We start from the raw sequence: 7,177 nt of genomic DNA on the forward strand, positions 1-7,177 counted from the left end.
CTTGGGATATGGAATCAAGTTTTATACCTTAGAGGGACATTCATTCCCACACTCGAAGCGCATTGTAGGTGGTTGGCCTCTATTGCACTTATAGAGTAGCGAAGTTCTGAGGAGCTTGGCACTAAGGGCGGATATTTTTCTTACCTGACAGCCATGGTTCATGAATGAGGACACATCAGGAGAGGAGGGTGAGGAAGAGGCCATCAACCTCTCCCTCCATGGCATGGCTAAGGGGCAAAACAAGTCAATGAAGACTTGTCATAGCATAATAGACACTTGGTCACAATTATGGAAGTTCAAGAGCTCAAGAACATTGGTAATGGTTAATGGGTAGTCATGAACTTGTTTAGTCATCATTTGAGGGATCAAGAAGAGGTCATGTGTGCTGTGGAAGGCATAATTTCATACATATATTTCCATCTAGTCCAAGCTCGCTCAACTCTGTAGGTCCTATCTAATGCTCTGGGAATTTAGTTCCCTCCTCCAGCTTCTTCCAAATCACAAGATAATGTGGATAATTCAGACTCAATCCTTCAAGGAGCAAATTGAAAATTAAAAAGTAGTAATAAGAAGGAAAAAAAAACCCCCCTTCAACAAATAAAATACTTCAATTTCCATCTTAATTGTGCATCAATTTAAAATTAAAAATTAAAAAATAGTAATAAGAAAAAAAAAAATTTCCCTTCAAGAAATAAAATAATTTTTCCATCTTAATTTTGCATCAATTAAAAAAAAATATTATAATTTCTTTTTTTTTCCAAGCATAAATTATAATTTCTTTTTTTTTCTAAGTATGAGGATTCCTTCACTACTCAATGTGGCATTTAAAAATAATATATTACAATTTAGTATGAAAGAAATGTGTAATTCATTATTTGTTTAATTCACATGTACTATTTTAAAAATATATAAAGTAATAACAAAAACATATTTTAATGTTAGCCATAAATAAAATATTTCAATGTTCATATTAAGTAGCATAATTTTATAAATCTAGGATTAGCTACCAAAAATCCAAGAAAGAAGAGAGGCAGGAAAAAGCAAAATGAGCTCCTGATGGAGTGTGGAAAGCTAATGCTAGATTCGGGTAAGATGAAAGAACTAACCAGTTACTCCTTTACAAATCTTTAATTATGAAGTTCATATCTTGGAATATGAGAGGTCTAGGTAGCAAAAGAAAACAAAGAATGCTAAGTAACAAAATGAAACTAGAAATGCCGGACATAATCTTCATTCAGGAAACAAAATGCTCCATTCAGAAAATAAAACAAAGCCATAGCAATTGGCTCAGCAAATATGAGTTTCTAGAAGTCAAAGCAGAGAACACAGCTGGAGGCATTCTCACTCTTTGGAACCCCCAAAAAGTCAACATTGTAGATGCGGAGGCAACGAGAAATTACTTATCAACTATCATTCAACCAATGGGGATGTCTGAGACCTTCCTGGTTACGAATGTCTATGGTCCTCAAAGAATAGATGAGAAGCTTAGATTTCTGGACTCCCTGGTAGATCTCAGAAGCAGACATAAAGAAATCCCTTGGGTCATTGGAGGAGACTTTAACATGATTAAATCTCTTTCGAAAAAAAAAGGAGGTACCAGAATCCTCAGTAGAGAGTCAGTAGGATTCCATTCTTTCACAGAAGACATGAAAATGGTTGACTCTGAAATGCATAACGGTCTTTTTACTTGGAATAACAAAAGAGGAGGTAATGCTCAGGTTGCCTCCAAGTTAGACAGATTTTTGATCTTCGAGCAGCTGATGCTCACAAATAAAGAAATATCTGCAAGGGTTCTCCCATTTGGAGGCTCTGATCACTGGCCGATTCAATTAGAAATCAAGGGAATTGATGCTCCCAGGAATAGACCCTTCAGATTTGAGAATATCTAGCTCTCCCACCCAGATTTCATCAGCAACATTGAAAAATGGTGGTTCGAAGATCTACAGGTTCAAGGCACCAAAATGTTCCTCCTCCATAAAAGACTGAAGCACATAAAAATCAAACTCAAAGAATGGAACAAGAAGGATTTTGGTAACATTTTTGTAAACAAAAAATCAGTAGAGATCAAAATGCAGGAACTAAACCAAGCATTGATCACAGAGGGTTTTGATAAAATCAAAAGTGAGCAAGCTGAAAAACTCAACCAAGATTGGGAGAATTTATGCAAACAGGAGGAAGTCTTTTGGAGACAAAAGTCTAGAGTTCAATGGCTCAAAGAAGGTGATCGAAATACTAGATTTTTCCACCGCTCCACCATAGCCAATAGAACGCACAATAGAATCTCCTCAATATTGAACGAAGATGGGGAGCTTCAGACCTCGCACAAGAATATTGAAGCTGTGATGGTTCAGCATTTCAGAGGCATCACAAATGAAAATAATCCAAACAGAGACCAACACATCAAGGAAATTATAAAGAACATCCCCAGGATGGTGTCTAGAGAGGATAATTTTAACCTGAACAAACCAGTAACCGAAGGAGAGGTCAGTGCGGTTATCAAAGATATGCAGAATGGCAAAGCTCCAGGTCCAGATGGTTTTAATGTTGACTTTTTCAAAGCCTGCTGGAATGTGGTCAAACAGGATATTCTGGATGTGGTTGAGGACTCCAGAAGGAGCAGATCCATTCTGAAAGCCTTAAACACCTCCTTCATCTCCCTGATCCCCAAACAAGACTCAGCCCTGACTCCTGATAAGTTCAGACCCATTGCTTTATGCAATGTGGTTTACAAAATTATTTCCAAAATCTTGGCCAACAGACTCAAACCTCTTCTTCCTTCTTTGATTTCAGGGGAACAATCTGGTTATGTTGAAGGAAGGCAAATCTTGGATAATATTATTCAGGCCCACGAGGTAGTTCACTCTCTCACTAGCAAAAGGCAGGCTGGTATGATCATGCAATTAGACATTGCAAAAGTGTATGACAAGGTGAACTGGATTTACATCAAAAAGGTCCTTTCTGCTTTTGGGTTTGATCATGACGGATCAGATGGGTTATGGATTTGGTTACTTCACCCAGCTTTTCAATTCTTGTGAACGGCTTACCCTCAGAGATCTTCACTCCTTCTATAGGCCTCCCACTCTCTCCCTTTCTCTTTATCCTCGTGATGGAAGGATTTGGCCGATCCATTAAAAATGCTAAAGTCTTAGGTAATATCAAGGGCCTACAATTAACGGAGAACGGCCAAGCTTTGACTCATCAACAATTTGTGGATGACACCATGCTGCAGGGTATCCCCACAGTCAAAGAAGCTTCAGCATACAAAAAAATCTTAAATGACTTTGCCTTGGCTTCAGGTATGGAAGTCAATCTCTCCAAATCAAAATATTTTTTCCTTAAACACTAACATTGCTATTCAAAGGAATATCTCCAGAATTCTGGGCTTCCAAAGGGAGATCCTCCCTTCAAAATATTTGGGAATCCCCCTTACGGATAAACCAATGCACAAAAGTATCTGGGAACCGGTGCTCAACAAGATGCAAGACAAGATCAAAAAATGGACTTTCAGAGCGTTGAACCTGGCTGGCAGGTTGATTCTGACAAAGGTAGTTCTGCAATCTATCCCTGTTTTCTTTTTATCAGCCCTGCCAGCTCCCAAAGGGGTCTTACAGCAATTCAGGAACATTCAGAGAGACTTTCTTTGGGGCAAGGAGGAAACCAGAAAGAAATGGGCCCTAGTTTCTTGGGATAAAATCTGTAAACCCAAAAGTCATGGAGGCCTAGGCTTAGATGATCAGGAGATTCTGAGTAATGTTTTAGGAGCCAAACTCTAGTGGAGATGGGTTAAAGACCCAGGGGCTCAATGGGCTAAAACCTAGAAAGAAAAATATGCAAGCTCCTGGCAAACAAGTGATCTTATCAGAATGTCAGGGAACATAAAAGGCTCTCACATATGGAATAAAGCCTGGGAAAACAAAAGCCTAGTACAAAACAACAGCTTCTGGGAAATCAGAGCAGGAGAACAAGCTCTCTTCTGGGAAGATAAATGGCAACAAGAACCAATGTTGTTAAGGGAGGACTTTATGAGCATCAAGCAGGAAACTGATTTCCAAGGACTATCAAAAGTCAGGGATTTCTAGAATCTTCCCCATGACTCTGAGAAATGGAGAAGCTGGAGGAAAATAAACTGCAGAGGGAACAACCCCATAAAAGAAAAAACAGAAGAACTCATGAACATATTAGAGCAGAGGAAGATCTTGGTTACAGATGGGCAGGATCAGTTAAGATGGGGCCAAAACAAAGAAGGCGTCTTTAACATCAAGGAAGCAAAGAGAATAACCCTTAACCTAGATCCCTGCGTTTTGGCTAAGTCCTGGCAAAAACTTTGGAGCCACCAAGGGTGGATGAAGATCAAACTTTTTATGTGGTTAGTTCATCACAAGAAAATATTAACTTGGGAAAACATTCAGAAGAGGGGGGTGATGGGGCCTTCTAGATGCCAATTATGTGAAGCTCAAGAGGAGACAATGGAGCATATTCTCAACAACTGCACCTATACCACCTGGTTGTGGGATTCTTTCAACACCATTTTTCAACAGACTGACAGAGACAAAGGTAGCATCATTAACACCCTGAATAAGTGGAGAAAAAACTTTTCAGAGTATGAGATCCTTAATTTGGCCTGGACCTTTACGCCAAGCTTCATTATCTGGAATGTTTGGAAGGAACGGAATAAAAGAATTTTCAAGGATGAAAAAACTACTCCTCATTGCCTGATGGAATTGGTATTAAAGCAGATTAAGGAAACCGTTTCCACCACTGTGCACAGTTATCCCTCGAATCCTCCCACTGCGCTTGAACTGAGAACTCTCAAGCATCTGGGAATGCATGAGATCATCCACCATGGTCTTAGCAAAAAAGAAAGAGTGTTGGAAATGGAAAAGGAGTTCTGGCATCCTCCACCAAAAGGATTTCTGAAATGCAATATTGATGGGGCTTCAAAAAGCAACCCGGGGACAGCAGGCTATGGAGGTGTGTTGAGAGATGAAGAAGGAAAAATAATTTTTACTTTCCACTGTCATTTAGGCAAAGCCACCAACAACATGGCTGAATTAATGGCTTTGGAACAATGTCTAGAGCTTCTTAAACTAAATCACAGCTCAAATGTCCTCATCGAAGCAGACTCCGAGATTTCCATAAATGCAGTTAAGAAAATCAGTTATGGAACAACGCCAGAAAGGGTCTCAAAACATTGGAGACTTATACAAGTGTACCAGAGAATCCAAAAACATCTACTGAGTCTTCGAACGGTTAGCTTCAATCATGTTCGGAGGAAAGCCAATAAACTTGCAGATCTACTGGCCAACCAAGGAGTAACTAATCCAGATTGCAGGATTGAAATGAAATGGCAGGAGATGCCTCCTAGCAGGTTAAAGGCTCTCTGCAATGCACAAGCCGCAAAGGACAAGGAAATTTTCTATTATTGGGCACGAGGGGCAGGCAATGATTAAAGCTCTTTATGCCTGTTCATTCACTTCATTGTGGTCGGCTCCTTGAAACAGAGCGTACTATGCATGGTGATAACTTCCACTGGTGTAAGGGAACTTATCTCCATCGTTTCTTGATTGGCGACACAAGGTTTTATTTACAGTTACAGAATGTCTCCGCTGTGAGCTCCTTTGTCAGTTTTAGCAGAATGAAAGGCTGGAACGCTCCCACGAAGGAAATTCCATTGCACTTCTCTTACGGATCGGAAAACCAGGCTTTAAGCGGTTTTCTTATGATCGCGAGGCACACAAATGGTAAATGGTTTTGGTTTATTGAGAGCGATTCCATTCGGCTCTCAACACGTGGCATGGGTGGGGTTCGTCATACCACCCTTCATCGCACCTTAAAGATCATGCATCTTGGCTCTCCAAAATCTCTCCGAGCCGTCCTTTTCTGCGGTGGCAGTCGACGGTTAGATCTGGTCGGGCTAGTTTGTGGGGTCGCGAGTACGTGTAATCTTTGCGAGTTAAGGATGGGAGGTGTGCGGCTTTTGACTTTGGGTCAACCTGTCAACGTGGGGACCATGTGGTCGGTTAGCTTGTCATTTAGTTTGTGTAGTGGGCCACATCTTTACAGTATGATCTGGTTGGTTTCGTAGGCCTTGAGATATTCAGGCCTTTTGTACTTTGTGTAACTTTACTTTTGGATTATTGAAATAGAAGGAAAGTCTCTTGCTTCAACAAAAAAAAGTAGCATAATTTTATATCATTTTTTTCCCGTGGAAAAAGCGTAATTTCATTGATATTAGAAATTACATTTTGTAGATGCATATGCATATTCAAAGACACTGTATAATTTGTCATCAGCCAGACTAACAAAGTTCAAAAAAGACATTGTGACCTTTGATCCACGCAGGGAGGTGACAGTCTGAATATAAACAGTAATAACATGTAATATGTTCGCCATAAGAGGTCCAGAAGTGAAAAAATTTACAAAATTTAAAATATCCATAGTACCATGCATCTAAGAAATAATGTCCATAAAAGGTCTATGATAGTACTGGTAATGGACACTATCAATCTGTTCTCAGATCAACCAGATGCCCGGCTCCTAGAGTGCTGCTTCTTTGGAAAGACGGTCAACAGCTGTGTTCCGCTCCCTGTAGATATGATTACAAGTAAAAAAATCAAAATGAGTAATCAATCTCAGAGTCTCATCCAGAATATGTCTCAAAGAGAAAGACCAGCATCTAGAGGATCTATTCAGCCAGTCACAGACAATTTTAGAATCCCCAAATAATTGCAAAGCTCGACAGTTCTTCTCTAGTGCAAAGTGAATGGTGTGTTTTGCAGCAAGAAGCTCCGCATAATTGTTGGTGCCTCTTCTAAAGCCTAGGAGTAGGCTGTAAGTGTGTGATGCGGAGATGTGTAGGATGGCCCTGCCCCTGCAGCCATCCTCCTATGCTGCACCATCAAAATAGGCACGAGGAATATGAGGATCAAAAACTTCAGGTATAATGTTCCTAGGCCTAGGAGGAGGGGGATCGTCCAGAATGAGTGCAAAATTGGCCAAAATCTTAGTAGCTATGATAGGCCACGGATTGAAAAATTAAGTGGTTGCGAGCAATCCAGATTGCCCAACAAAAGAGTAAGGGGAGGCAGTGCATCTTGGGGGAGGGAGTCGAGGAGTGCCAAAGATTCCATGCTGCCTCGATGGAGTTTGCAGACCAGTCATGTGGGGAGGAAACATC

Source organism: Pinus tabuliformis, chromosome 2_2, assembly GCF_031772625.1.
Source record: "Pinus tabuliformis cultivar Carrire ecotype Pingquan chromosome 2_2, CPIR1, whole genome shotgun sequence".
NCBI classification, from domain to species: Eukaryota; Viridiplantae; Streptophyta; class Pinopsida; order Pinales; family Pinaceae; genus Pinus; species Pinus tabuliformis.